Below are 15,314 nucleotides of genomic sequence, written 5' to 3'. Positions count from 1 at the left end.
AGGATGCCGGATGGTTAACAAAACTGCTTATAGTAAGGCAACCTCAATCAGTGTTCAAATAGGTCAAACAGACAAGCAGGAGAGAGTCTGCACGCACCCAAGCGTACAGGATTGTTGGCACAATTTTACACTAACACAGACTGCAGAAGTGGTTTGCTTATGGGGAAAAAACACCGAAGGGCTTTCTTTTAAGTTTATAATAAATGCTGTAGCCCAATCTACTACGGTTTATACCACCACCACTACCACCACTCGAGCCCAGCCACCAGTTATGCTTACCCCGAAAATTTTTGAAGTTGGACCATATATAATCAGGAAAACTGGCCAACAACAGATATTATTTAATCCGGCATGGTCTCTTAAACAAGTCAAATTGCTGATGCAAAACAATGTCTCAGAAATACAACCAGCTTGTTCACCCTTTTTGCAAACCTCTTTTCAGGGTTGGACAACCTGGCTGTGACAGTGGAACCCTCCTAAAAACCGGGTGCAAAGAGACATAACTGGTGTCGTGGGAACGGGACTGGGAATCCTAAATAGTATTGATTCAGAAGTATTAATGAATAAATTGGCCTCCACGACTAAAGATTTAACCAAAATACAGCAGCCACTGCAATCGTCCTTATCGGCCTTGGGAACACATCAGTGGTTGCTATCAAACATTCTACCAAATTGGGAAAAGATAAATGTAAATGATAGCAAATTGATAATTGATGCACTTAATGCCACACAAAGCAACGTTTCCTTAGCTCTTAGCTGTATCCAGGCTCAATTATGGATGCAGTCAGTTGCTGCCTCAATTATAAGAGAAGGTGAAGAAGGCACTTTTCCTACTGAAATTAGGAAAATAGTCTGGGACAGTGCCACTGACTTTGAAAGAGATTTCCAATCCTGGTGGAATTTAGTGAATTTTACCTATGACCCTAACACAAACACAGCCACAGCATTTGTGTTGACCATAAGTAATGCCTCGGTGCATTTGATATTCCCTATCATTGCACTAGGATTAAATCATGACGGAGCCACTTTCTATCCTTCTGAACATAGAGAATGGGCCCGTCAAATTGATGACAAATGGCAAACTGTCAATTTAGAGTCCTGTACTATCCGAGAACAACTAGGGTTTATCTGTGAAGGTAATGCAATTATAGCTCAAGATATCTGTTTAGACACAGAACAAAATATCTGTCATTTTGACATTCATCCTAACGAGACTTCTGAAACAGTCCTTGTACATACAGGCAATGGGTGTGCCTGCTTTGGAACCACTTGTGATACTGTGTTTATAGAAAGTACAGTAGTAGATACTAAAAATCATTCAAATTTTTGTGCTTGCAACTTTACTAAAATTGCAGGATGTGATTTTTCTTTTGTAGCTCCAGTTACCTTACATGAACTTTTAGAATCCAATCTCACGTTGATTCACAAGCTATTGCCTACTCCCATTGGGATGAACCTTACTTTGGTAAAGCAACTATTACTTCATCAAGATCTAATAGAGATCCTAGGAAAAATCAAGAAGAATGGACAGAAAACTCTGGTAACTGTTCATCATGATGTGCAAGAAATACATCGTGTTGTAGAAAGGGTGAAAAGTGATGCCGAGCACAGGTGGTGGGATACCCTTTTCGGGTGGTCGCTTACTGCCACCGGTGTCCTGAACAAATTGTGCCATCCCGTTGTTGTTCTTTTGATTTTAGTTATGATTGGTTTTGTTTTATCAGTAATCTTGCTTATTGTGAATTGGAGAATGATGAAACGATTAACAAAATTGACATCTATAATTAATGCACACCACTTGGCCGACATCCTTTACACTATAGATGTTCCCAGGACTGTAGACACAAGGAGATTATAAGGTTAGAAGATATGTTTTACATAATTTTCTCTTATGATTTGTTTTAATCACTGTTTTAATTATTTTTGTTTATTGATTAGAAAATTGTACTGAGTAATATTGATTATACCAGGTTTATTATTTTATTGTTTAATATTGATTATACTGGTTTATTATTTGATCAATCTATTGTTCAATTGATGAATATTGATTATTATCTAAACAATTTATTGTTTAACTATTACTGGTTTAATTAATACTTATTGTATTCTGCTTATTATTTAATTATAATTTGCTTACTAATTGTTTTAGTTTTTCTGTTTTCTCTTTCCTTTCCTTTTTCTCTTCTCTTTTCCCTGGGATTGCTGCCAACACTTGACGAGTCCTGAAGACTCCACGACGACACCATGGAACCCTGCTGATGAAGATCTTTCGAGGGCAATCGTCAGTCACGGGGTGGTGTAAGAGCCCGTCTGAAGCCCCTCATTTTCCATTCTGCCTTCCGATTGCCACGAGAAAGAATCCCTTCCCCCACTGCAGTTCCGGCTTAGAACAGGACACAGCGCAGGTGCAACCACTGAACCGTCACGCTGGCTGTTCCGAACAAGGGCTGGCAAGAACTTGGCAAGGAGTTGGCAAGGACTTGGCAAAGACCTGACATGGACCCAGCATGGGACAGCCTGATGCGCGGCCTGCTTCTAATCTCTGATCTTAAGCTGACTTGATCTTAACTGAAGGCTGGCAGTGAAATGTCACTGTAGGATCTTGCTGCACTTGGCTTTTGGCCCCTTCTTAAGAGCTTTGCCTTCAAGGGCAGGAACATGTTTCCCTACTGGGAACTGGAATTCCAGACCCTTGGAGTGTGTGCCGTGCAGGACCATAGAGACTGGGATCATGCGGACTGGGATCATATGGACTGGGATCATGGGGACTGGGATCCTACAGACTGGGGGTGCACAGACTGGGACCATGTGGATCAGGACCATCCAGACTGGGATCATACAAACTGGGATCATTTGGACCGGGATGACTGCACTGAACGTTGTGAACGGAGGCGGTCCCACGCTGCCCAGGGCTCCCTCCCAGTCACTCCCAGTCAGTCCCAGTCCCTCCCAGTCCCAGTGCTGCTCTGGGGTGCAGCCAAAGCTCCCCAGAGTGAACTCAGAGATCCCAGAGCAATCCAGGTACAGATCCCAGCACCGGTCTTGGAGCAATCCTGGTCCCGATGCCGACCTCGGTCTCAGTCTCGGTCCCAGAGCACCCCCAGTGCGGGTCTCAGTGCACCCACTCGATGCCATGTTCTCTAGCCCAGGTGTTGGCAATGCCGCTCTTGAAATGAGTCCCCTTGTCTGACTCAGTCCTCTCAGGGGTGCCATGCCTCCCCAGGACTTGCTTTTCCAGGCCCAGGATGGTGTTGGGGCAGTGCTGTGAGGCACAGGGGAGGTCTCCAAGCATCTCGTGGTGGCTTCTACCATGGTGAGCACGTAGCGCTTGCCTTGGCGTGTCTGGGGCAGTGTGACGTGGTCAATCTGCCAGGCCTCCCCATACTTGTACTTGGACCCCCGCCCACCATAGCACAGGGGCTTCACCCGCTTGGCCTCCTTGATCACAGCACACGTCTCACAGTCATGGATAACCTGAGAAATACTGTCCATGCTTAGATCCACCCCTCGGTCTCGTGCCCACTTATAGGTGGCATCTCTGCCCTGATGACCTGAGGCATCATGAGCCCATCGAGCTCAGAACAACTGCCCCTTGTGATGCCAATCCAAGTCTATCTTTGACACCTCTGTCTTTGCAGCCTGATCTACCTGCTCGTTTTTTCGGTGCTCCTCATTAGCCCGACTCTTGCGGACATTGGCATCTACATGGCAGACTTCCACAGGTACCTTCTCCACCCGAGAGGCAATGTCTTTCCACTCATCAGCATTCCAGACTGGTTTTCCTCTAAGCTGCCAGTTGGCCTTTTTCCTCCTTTCCAGGCAGCCCCACAGAGCATTGGCTACCATCCATGAATTGGTATAAAGGCAGAGCTTTGGTCACTTCTCTCTTTCAGCAATGTCCAGGGCCAGCTGAACGGCCTTGAGTTCAGCAAGTTGACTTGATCCACCTTCTCCTCAGTAGCTTGTGCATCCTGTCGTGTGGGGCTCCATACGGCTGCTTTCCACTTCTGGTTCATCCCTACGATGCGACAGGAACCGTCCGTAAAAAGAGCGTAGCGTGTTTCCTCTGCTGGTAGATGGTTGTATGGTGGAGCTTCTTCAGCCCGTGTCACTTCTTCTTGCTCCTTTTTGTCACTGAGACCAAACTTTTCACCTTCTGGCTAGTTTGTATTTCCAAAATCCTAGTTCTGGTTCCAAATACAGGTGCGCTGTGTGGCGTCGGTGGTATGGCAGGATGTGGGAACCTTTCCTTGAAACATCCACCCCAGCACCGGCAGTCGGGGTGCCAGGAGGAGTTGTGCTTCTGTGCCAATCACCCCCAAGGCAGCTTGAACTCCTTCATAGGCGGCCAAGATTCCCTTCTCTGTGGGAGTGTACTTGGCTTCAGACCCTCTGTAGCTTTGGATCCAGAATCCCAGTGGTCGGCCTCGAGTCTCCCCAGGCACCTTCTGCCAAAGGCTCCAGGACAAGCCATTGTTCCTGGCTGCAGAGTAGAGCACATTCCTCACCTCTGGTCCCGTCCTGACTGGGCCAAGGGCGACTGCATGAGCGATCTCCTGCTTGATCTGGGCAAAGGCTTGTTGCTGTTCAGGGCCCCAGTGGAAATCATTCTTTTTGTGGGTGACCAGGTAGAGAGGGCTCGAAATATGGTTTTACTCAGGAATGTGCATTCTCCAAAAACCTATGGTGCCTAGGAAAGCTCGTGTTTCCTTCTAGTTGGTGGGTGGAGATATCGCTGTGATCTTGTTGATGACCTCAGTTAGAATCTGACGCCGTCCACCTTTCCACTTTACCCCCAGGAACTGGATCTCTCAGGCAGCTCCCTTGCTGCTCTGGATGAGAAAGCTGGCTTCCAGCAGAATCTGGACAATCCTCTCTCCTTTCTCAAATACTTCCATTGCTGAGTTCCCCCACACAATGATGCCATCGATGTACTGCAGGTGTTCTGGAGCTTCACCCTTTGCCAGTGCAGCCTGGATCAGTCCATGGCAGCTGGTGGGGCTGTGCTTCCACCCCTGGGGCAGTCGGTTCCAGGTGTACTGCACGCCCCTCCAGGTGAAAGCAAACTGAGGCCTGCATTCTGCTGCCAGAGGAATGGAGAAAAACGCGTTAGCAATGTCAGCAGTGGCGTACCACTTTGCTGCCTTGGACTCCAGCTCGTACTGGAGCTCTAGCATGTCGGGCACAGCAGCGCTCAGCGGTGGAGTCACTTCATTCAAGGCACGATAGTCCACAGCCAATCTCCATTCTCTGTCAACTTGTGCACAGGCCAAGAGGGGCTGTTGAAGGATGAGTGGGTTTTGCTGATCACCCCTTGGCTCTCCAGCTCACGGATCATTCTGTGGATGGGATCACGGCATCCCGATTCGTTCAATACTGCCGGCGGTGCACTGTCGAGGCATAAATTGGCACTCGTTGCTCTTCCACCCACAGGAGTCCTACTGCAGATGGGTGCTCTGATAGTCCAGGCAAGGTGTTCAACTGCTTCATGTCCTCTGCCTCTCCAGCAGCTATGCCAAAAGCCCACCTGAGTCCCTTTGGGTCTTTGTAGTAGCCATTCTGGAGGAAGTCTATGCCCAGAATACACGGGGCCTCTGGGCCGGTCACAATGGGATGTTTCTGCCACTCCTTCCCAGTCAGGCTCACCTCGGCTCCCAACAGGGTCAATTGCTGTGATCGATCCCCCCGTCAGCCCGGCAATGGAAACAGGTTCTGCCCCCACATGTCCCCATGGTATCAGGGCACACTGCGCACCAGTATCAGCTAAGGTTTCATATTTCTGTGGCTCTGATGTGCCAGGCCATCGGATCCACACTGACCAGAGATCCGGTTTTCCCGTGCCTCTCCCTGGCTCGAGGCAGGGCCCCTCTAGCCCTGGTTCCCATTTCTTCCCTGGGCATACATACTAGAGGCTCCTTCAAGGGGATCTGACAGATCATACCCGGCAGCTCGGTCACGGGAGGCTGAGGCTGCCTTCACCTTAGTGGAATTCTCTCGATTAGTGTTTCCCTGCTTGCATAGACACAGCCATGCTGCCAGGACAGAAGTGAGCTGATGAACTTTGGACCTGATTAGCATAAAAGATTTGATAGTCAGAATGCCTTGGCAAGAAGAAACAGAGCTTTGAAGACTGCAAGAAGACTGAATCAAGAAAGAAGATTGAATCAACTTCTATGAGCAAAACATATTGCAAAATGGATAAGTTTGTTTATGTGATGATTAACCCAATCATTTTAGTAAAAAAATACTAGTCTTTCAAGAATTGTGTATAAGCATGTGTAGCCCATGTGAAAAACATGTTCACTCCCCTGAGAAAATCTAAAAAGTTTAATAAAGGACAATGGGAGACAAGGATCACAGAGCAAAGGTTATTTATGGGTGGGTGCATCTTGGCACTCAGCCAAGAGCACCCTGTTACCTTCGGGGATCCCCCTTAAATACCTTTTCCCTGACATCAGCCTGTTGCATATTCACAGCCCCTTATGCATATCCATAACCTAGTTTACATTTTCCAGGAACTATTTTACATGGCCCCTCCTTGGGTCCCCCTTTTCAGAACATGCGTGTTTCCTGGCTGGGGTTTGGCTCCTTCTCTTTATCACTTCCAGTTCGGGCCTTGGTCCACACTGCCTTCAGACGGTGAGTGCTGATCCTTGGCAGATCTGTAGCAGGTGTCCTCATCCTGTGTTCATTGGATGTTATCCCATCCAAGCAGGCATTTTAACACAAGCAGACTTCTATCAGCTATTGCACTACTATGTCTAAGCTTAATTAACAACAAAATTAGAAACTGTATCTTTGGAACAAAGTTACTTGAACATCACACATATAAAATTCATTTTAATATTTGCAAAAGCCAATATTATAATATGTATTGATAACACTCCTTTCCTGCAAGGAAAGGCTGAGACAGCTCGGCTTCCTCAGCCAGGGCAAGAGACTGAGACTTGATCCAACTGTGGCCTTCCAGGACCTGAGGGCAACCTACAAGAAAGCTGGACAGGGGCTTTGTAGGAGGGCAGGCAAGGACAGGACAAGGGAGAATGGATCCAAATGGAAAGAGAGTTGGTTTAGGTGAGGGATTCAGAAAAAAGACTCCTGGAACAGGTTGCCCAGAGAAGGTGTGTCTGTCCCGTCCCTGACAGTGCTCAAGGCCAGGCTGCACGGAGCTCTAGACAAGCCGGGCTAGTGCAAGGGGTGCCCAGCCACAGCAGGGGGGTTGCAGCCGTGTGATTTTTCAGATCCCTTCCAAGCCAAACCATGCCACGACTCCATGATTCTGGGATACTTCCCCTCCTCATCCTCTGGCAGAAAAACAAACTTGGCCCCAAGTTCCACATTGCAGACCCTGTCCTTTGGCAGCCTGCAACTGTCTCAACAGAGGATGAAAAGAGATGAATTTAATGACACGATTTCCCTTTTCTACATGAAAATTAAATGCTCCACTCCTGTCCAAAAACTGTCAGAAATTGTCAGAAGAGGCAATTCTTCCCCATGAAATGCTACACCTCAGCCAAAGAAGAAAGAAGCCACAAGCCAAGACTCTTCTTTATTGCTACATTGTTTGATTTGGTTACTTCTCTAATAGGAATTCCTTTGGGGTTTTATTTGTTTGTTTCTTTCTTTCGTTCCGCGGGGCGCGCGGCGGCTCCTCCGTTGGGTTCGCGGAGGCAACGGAGGAACGTTCGCGAGCTGCGGCGGTTCCGCAGCAGCAGCAGCAGCAGCAGCAGCAGCAGCAGCAGCAGCAGCAGCAGCAGCAGCAGCAGCAGCAGCAGCGATTCTCTCAATCGGTTTTCGACTCGCTCCCCATCGCCTTCTCCCTCTCACACTCACTCTACTCCCGTCCCATCCCGTCCGTGTCCCGCCTCTCCCAGGCCGGCTGATGCCGGAGTACAGCCCACCGGAGTGGATCCTCTTTGGCTGCTACCATGGCCAGCCAGCCACCATCTGGTCCCTGGGCATCCTGCTCTATCACCTGGTCTGCGGGCACCTTCCTTTCCACACAAACGAGGACATTGTCTGGGGCCAGCTCTTCTTCCCGCCCGGGTGTCTCAAGGTGGGGCTGCGCCTTCAGGGCTCGGGAGGAGGAACGGGGCTGGGAGGGGGCAGCTGGCACATCAGCGTCCTGCTCTGGCAGCTAGTGAGGCGGTTGATCTCCTGGGCTTAGCTGGAGGAGGTGGCACGTGTGCCTCTGTGCTGCTCTCCTCCAGAAGGGAGGATCCATGGGAAGCTTTTGGCTGCAGCTCTGAGCACTCCTAGTGTGGCCTGGGCACCGTGGAATGTGGCAGAGCATGGACAGGAGCCTTGTCCCGCTGAGCGGCGGTTTCTGGTTTCTCTCTGCAGAGTGCCAGCACCTCATCAGGTGGTGTTTATCCATGGACCCCGCAGACAGGCCATCACTGGAAGACCTTTTTGAGCATTCTTGGCTGCAGGAGCCCTGCCTGGCCCAGGAGACAGCAGAGATCCATCCCTCTGCTCAGTAGGATCCAGGAGCCCAGCAAGTACCAGCTGCACGCGTCTGGTGGCACTCCAAGAAAACCCCGGAGCGTTTCCCTGCGGCCGCGGCACGGAGGAGAGAGCGCAGCCGAGGAGATGCTTCCGCTGGTCCCCGGCGAGTTGTGGAGGGAGCGGCTCAGTGCTCCCCGTGCCACTGGAGAAGTGGTGGCAGTGCGGTGAAGGTGCCACGGACTGGAACAGGGGAAACATCCCCCTGCAGCTCAATGGCATCGGGATGTCCCCGCAAGCCGAGGCACAGCTGGCGTGTTCTTCTGGAGCACCACGTGGAGCTGGGAACACCATCCTGGAGCTGGCCGCTGGCGGGGCAAAGCCGAGCGGCTTTGGCTGCGGCCCCTTCCTGGAGGACACGCTCTGCGCCCCGATGAAATCAAGATGAGTCCCCAGCCGGCGCAGGGGCGGGGGGATGCTCGTGCTTCCAGGCATGGCAGGGCTCGGCCTGGCCACGCGCCGCAGGTTCCCCGCTCGGCGGCGCTGGGGAATATTAATTTTTTCCCCCGGCTGCCGAGCTGCTTTTTGGTGGGACAGGGGACGGATGTTGTGGAAGGGGAGCCGGCTCCTGGCCTTGCTGACAGCTTCTGCCAGCCAGCCTGGCACGGGCTGGGGCGGGGGCAGCCAGCCTGACAAAGCATCCATCCATGTGGATGGGGGCAGCAGAGGGGGACGGGTTCCGAAGCCGTGCCCCAGCTGGTCTGCTTTGCAGGCCCTCGAGGAAGGGGTGCGTTTACGGGTGGGAAAGGTGGGGTTTTTCCCCACCCATGGACAGGTTTCATTCTCGCATGGAGTGGTCAGACCCTCCTCAGGCCCGTGAAACGGTGACAGGCTGTGTAGGTTTTTCTTGTTTCCAGGTCTTATTTTGAATTGACTTTCATGCAATTGTTCTTTATTTTCCCAGGAAGATTACACCTGGTGCCCGGACTGGACGGGGAAGCGCCTGCACCGTCCGTGGAGCACATCCAGTGCCAGCGCTACCCCAGGGGCCACGGTCTGCAGGGACATCCCCTTCAAGAAGGACGAGGACCTTGTGCAGGATTAGCTCCTCTCCTGGCAGCAGGTCTGCAGAGGTGGGTACCTGGCTCCACAGCTGGGCTGGCAGAAGGGCTTCGGGCAGAGGGCAGCGGGCACACGAGCATCCCGCCCTTGCAGCTGCTGAGGAGGCTGCTGTGCTGTGCTGAAGCAGAGGAGGTGGAACATGGCCTGCCACGCTGCCCTTCTCTCGAAACAGAGAATGGCTCGGGAGGTTTGGGCTCTGAGCACAGCCAGCAGCCTGGCCCGGGCACAGGCCATGGCAGGACAGGGCACAGGAGCCTTCTGTGACTGACCGTGGCTCTCTGGTTTCTCTCCACAGGCTGCCAGCACCTCATGCCATGGAAACGGCTCCGCTCGGCCTGCCAGGCTGGGAGGGCTGGAGGGCGGCGGGTGTTCATTTGCTGTCAGAAATAAATCGTTCTATTTTTTTGTCATCGTCATGATCAGAGCATTTCTTTCATCCTTTTCCAAGCTTTTGGCCTCCCTTCCTCCAGGGTAATCTTTTTGTGTCCTTCCTCAGCCACTTGATGGCATTTGGCAGGGGAGGTTAAGCAATGTGAAAAGTTCAACAACAGCTCCTGTTGCCAACTGCAGCAGCCCCTTCAAGAGCCCTGAGCTTCCAGCGAGGTCCACGTGTGCCTTGCCAAAGGGAGTGGTTTGCAGCAATGGGGTTGTCACCCTGCTGCAAAAGCTGGGAGGAAATCACAAGTGGCAAAATGCCAATTTGGCTCAACCCCTGCCCAGGTTCTGCATCTTTCCCCTCTGCTCGGTGACAGGCAGGCAGGGCTGGACTCCAGCAAGGTTCAAGTTCTTGGTGCTCCCTGACTTTGAGGGGATCAAGTAAACTCTTGTATGCAGTGGCTGCAATAGGGCTACTGAAGGGAAAAAGGAGATGTCGTGAGGTGGGGAATCCTTCTTGTCTCCTTTGTCTCCCAAGGAGCCCCTTGGAAAGGGAAATGCCCACACGGGTTTATCTGACTCCTTCCCAGCCAACCTTTCCCTCAGTCCCGGCTCTCATTTGCTCCGCAGGCTTCAGCAGCTCGCTCAACTCAGAGGAGAAAACGCTGCCTGGCGTGGGGCTGGCTGATCCCTGTCTCATCTTGATTCCATTTCCCCGCTCCCTCCCCCATCCAAGAGAGCGAAGGATCCCCCGCAATCCCCCGGTCCTGCAGCAGATCCCGGGCACGTTCCCTCCTCTGCTCCTTGGTGGCCCTGGGGAGGCTCCAGAGCCCTCCCTGTGTGCGGGACAGCTGCTGCAGCACCGCTGTGCCAGCGTGCGAGCGGCGCCCCAGGAGCAGCTGCGCGAGTTCCGAGTCTGAAGTGGAATCCTCAGCGCACACAAATGACAACTGGCATTTCAGGGGCTGGCAGGAGAAGCTAAATCCGTCTGCTCGCTGCCCTTTCGAGCCATGGCCTCGCTGGTGCAATTGGAAGAATTGCCCCTGCCCAGGAAGCTCTCAGGTGGAAGAGAGGAGCAAAAGCCACGTGTTTCTGAAACACAAACTATCAGAATAAGGCTCCTTAACACTAATTTGCTATTTAAGAGGGGATCATTTATTGAGGCCTGAGGTCCAGTGAGGGATAACTCCTAACCTTATGTGGACATGGAATTCGACCAGTGTGTTGCTTATACACAGTTGCTAAATGTGTATTACAATTTCCCCATTTCCATAAAACCCACCCCAAGTTCCCAGATCCAGCCCTTGTTTTCTCCATCACTGCATTCTTGAGCCAGATATCTTCTTCTTCTCTGCCAGCCATCCTTGCTGGGACAGCAGGACCTGCATGCCTTTTTCCTATGCTAAAAGTTCACAGGCACGGTAAAAATGGAATGAACCCTTTTGGTATCAAGGCCAAGGCTTTGTGTGGCCAGGCAGAGGCAGGCAGGAGGCAGAGCTGTCAGCAAAGGAAGGGGCCAGCGAGGTGGGGCAGCCGGGGGATGAGGACAGCCGGCAGGGACAGAGGCGCAGGGCAGGGACACCGTAGGACAGCCTGGGCTGCAGAGGGCACAGGCATGTGCAGCAGCTGCAAGGCCCTGACAGAGCCAACCTGTGCAGCACTTTGGCCGTGGCTGCTGGCCCTGGGCCTGAGGCCACCAGGGGACAAGTGACCCTTGCAGCCCTGGGGCCTCACTGCCTCTTTGTCCCTGCTCAGCAGCCTGGCAGGGGCTGCCCCAGGGTCCTGCCCTTGGCATTGCACAGCCCCACATCCCAGGGCCCATCCCGGGAAGAGCCCTGAGCAACCAGGGAGGGACAGGATCTGCCTTGCCAGGGGCTGGGGCTCAGCCCTTGGCCCTTTTGCATTCCTGAAACACATCCCCACGATTTCCCTCATCCAGCCCCTGGCACTCAGAACAGCTGAGGAATGGAGTCACATCCAGGGGTGTCCCCAGGGCTCAGGATTGGGGCCAGGTCAGTGAAATCTCTTTAGTGCTGATCTGGACGAGGCCATCGAGGGCACCCTCAGGCAGTTCCCAGGTGAGCCCAAGCTGGGTGGTAGTGTGGCTGTGCTGGAGGGCAGGAAGCTCTGCAGAGGGATCTGGACAGGCTGGAGCCGTGGGCCCAGGACAATGGGATGAGGTTCACCAAGGCCAAGGGCCGGGTCCTGCCCGGGGCTCACAACCACTCCAAATCCGTGGCCATGCCCTGCCCCTGATCCCCACAGCCCGTCCTGTTTCCTTCATCCCTGCATTACCAGGGACATTTTGGGACAAGGGAGCTCTGCTCAGGCTATGGAGGGAGGTTCAAGTGCCAGCACTGGAGTGGGAACCACAACTCATCAGGTTTGTGTCCTTTGGGGGTCAGGAACTGGTGAGAGTCAGAGGCACAGAAAGTTTCTCTTCATGGCCATCAGACCACAGTAGAACAGGACACAATTTAATAACAATCACACTCTTCCCTGAGCTATGTGCAACGTCCCAGCAGCGTCTGATGAGTCCACCATCCACAGGTGATTTCCATACTAAAATTGATTTTAGATAAATGTGGTTCTGTGATAGATATAAACACAATTAAGTTCTTTTATCAGGATGCTTGTCCTGAAGCGGGGGCAAAACAGCTCAGAACAATCTCTGAGCAGGGGCCCGCTGGGGCTGCAGCCAGTGCTGGCTCCCACTGAGGCTGCCTGGCCAAGAGCAGCCCCAGGGGCACAGGGCACAGGTAAAGCAAGGTGGGGAGGAGAAAGAGCGGGGACGAGATTGCCCTTGAAAGGCAGACGCACTCTGGGGCCCGCTCCTGGCCAGGGAGCCTGCCCAGAGCCGTCCCCTGCTCGCCGGGGCCTTGAGGGGCAGCTGTCCAGCTGGACCAAGCTGTGCCAGCAGCTCCAGCCGTGCTGGGGAGCCTTGCCAGCTCTGGGCCCTGCTGTGCAGGAGGGTCCCAGTGTGCCACTGGCAGCTGGGGGCCTCAGCCACTCCTCTCTCCAAAGGTGCTCCTGCCCATCTTCAGAAGACGAGCCTAACAACGCAGGCAGAGAGAACTTGACCCGTCTTCCCAGCTCTTCACTTCTGTCCCCATCTGCCCTGCCGCAGCTGCAGCACCGTCTTGAGCCCATCCCCAAACTCACCCCTCCACAACGAGACCCTCAGCCCCTGAGCCCCCTGGTCCTGTTCCCCAACCACGACTGAAGGTGGGCAGGCGCTGTCTGCCAGGGCAGGGCTTGGCCCTCATTTTCTGTTCAAATAAAGAAATAGAGTTGTCAGAGATATGTCCAGGTGGTAGCAGCAGCAAAGCCCAGCTGGCACCAGCGCTGGCTGAGCTCCGTGCCCAGGAGCAGCCGTGGATGCCCACGGTGAGGGCAGGCAGGAGCAAGGCAGGGGCCGCTGTGAGCAGCAGCGGGGCCCCGAGGGGCTGGGGGAGCCCATGCTGAGCGTCCCTGGGCTGAGGGCACATTTCCTCCAGTGGCATCATCTGGGCCTGCACTTCATGAGGCACACAGGGATGTTTTGGGCTCTCTGCTGAGCTGTGCAGGGATCCCTCATGAGGCACACAGGGATGTTTTGGGCTCTCTGCTGAGCTGTGCAGGGATCCCTCATGAGGCACACAGGAGTATTTCTGGCCTCTCCTAAGCTGTGCAGGGATCCCTCATGAGCTGTGCACCAGGGTAAATGTCAGGGGGTTTTTCACTCTTCACAGCACAGCACAGGGACACTTGGCCAAGGTTTTGCAAGGCTGGGAGAAAGCCTCTTGCAAAGCCTGGGGCCCAAAAGGCTGTGGGCACAGCGGCCGGGCGGAGCCCATCCCCTGGGGCCAGGCCGGGCTGCTCAGGCCGGGCCGGGCCGGGCCGGGCCAGGCCAGGGCCCCGGCAGGGAAGGGCCGCGGCCCTGGGCTCTGATGAGGCTGCTGAGCTCCGCCCTGGCCCTGTGCTGCAGCCCAAGACATTTCCAGCCAGGGCCGTGCCCTGGGCCACAGGAGGCACCGGGGCTACAAGTGAGGCCGCGCCTTCTGGCTCTCAAGGGGGCTGGCTCTGTTCCCTGGGAGGATGCAGAGACTTGTGCCTCGGCCTGATGGGGCAAAAATCCCCCCAACATCCCTCTGTTTGCAAAAATAAAGGCTTTGTGCTCATTCATAGGAAAAGCTGTAGGGGTGGCCTGCAGCTAATGTTCTTTTGTTGGCTGGACCCCAGTCAATGTCAGCAGGCAAAAGAAAGGTGTTGCTGAGGAATGACCTTGGATCAAGCAAAACATTTACAGTTCAGGGCAGTCCATTTGTGCAGATGGGGGGACGCTCTGGGGGGACAGCTAAGGCCATGAGCTCACAGCAGGCTCTGGGGTCACAGCAGGCTGAGGTCACAGCAGGCTCTGAGGTCACAGAGGTGCCAGAGCCCCGTGGTTGCACAGCACCACAAGGAGCCAGCAGTCAGTCCTTGAGCACAACTGTTGCGGCAGCAGCGGCGGTGGCAGCAGTGGTGCTGACATTGGGACAGCGGTGTCAGGACAGTGGTGGCAGCAAGAGCTGGGGACTGGCAGAGGGCAAGGCACCATGGCCCTTGCTCTGCGCCTCTTCCTCCCGCTCCTCCTGGCCGTGGCCCTGCCTGCCAGGGCTGCCCAGGCTGCTCCGCTGCAAGCGCGGGGAGCAGGTGAGCCGGCAGCCTGGCTCCCCTTTCCCGGGACAGCGCTCCCTGCTCCCTGGGAAGTGCTGGGGGATGGTTTTTCCCCTGGGCTTTAGGGAGGGTTTCCTCTGTGGGAGGGAGAGAGCGCCCATGGGCCCTGGGCTGCTCCAGCCACCCTCCCAGGGATGTTGCACAAGGCAAGGAAATCGTGTGAAGAGTGGCCAGGAGCCAGCCCAGAGCTCCCCAGGCCCCTGGGCAGCTTTGGCCATGGCCATTCTCATCTGGCCCCCAACGCCTTACCCAACCCCCTTGCAGTGCCCAGTTCCCAAAGGCACAGGGGGATCCCAGCAGACCAGGAAATGGTTCTGATCTCTGCTCCCTTCTAGCTTGGGATGGTGACATGGCTTATCGGGATGCCCTATTGGATGACAGCTTGGAGAATTCTCTTGGAGAGATTCTCTTGGAGAATGCTGGAGGCAAGTTTTCTGTGTGCCTTTCCTGAGAGAATAATCAGTGCCTCATGAGCCATTTCCCTTAGCAGCATCACAGGGTTGAAAGATTCTGGAAAACTTGCCCGGCTCCATTCTGGATCCCTGAGGGATCCCACAGAATGGCTGTCAGTGGCAGGAAGGAGCATTTAGCTGTCCATCTTCCTTCCGTGTGCAATTCCAGTGTGCGCTTCCATGTGCTCTGTGCAGCCACGGAGAAGAGCAGAGAGGGAAGGG

General features: G+C 53.8%; 1 long non-coding RNA gene across 1 annotated transcript; it reads left to right on the top strand.

Moving 5' to 3' along the window:
* Positions 1–9,548: 9,548 nt before the first annotated feature.
* LOC128783106 (uncharacterized) lies at positions 9,549–9,977 on the top strand. The gene is made up of 2 exons (XR_008429006.1): positions 9,549–9,578; positions 9,863–9,977. It is a non-coding gene; the product is annotated as an uncharacterized LOC128783106 (long non-coding RNA).
* Positions 9,978–15,314: the final 5,337 nt, after the last annotated feature.

The sequence above is a fragment of the Vidua chalybeata genome, unplaced genomic scaffold (genome assembly GCF_026979565.1).
Source record: "Vidua chalybeata isolate OUT-0048 unplaced genomic scaffold, bVidCha1 merged haplotype W_reject_10, whole genome shotgun sequence".
NCBI classification, from domain to species: Eukaryota; Metazoa; Chordata; class Aves; order Passeriformes; family Viduidae; genus Vidua; species Vidua chalybeata.
This window is presented reverse-complemented; position numbering and strand designations above follow the sequence as displayed.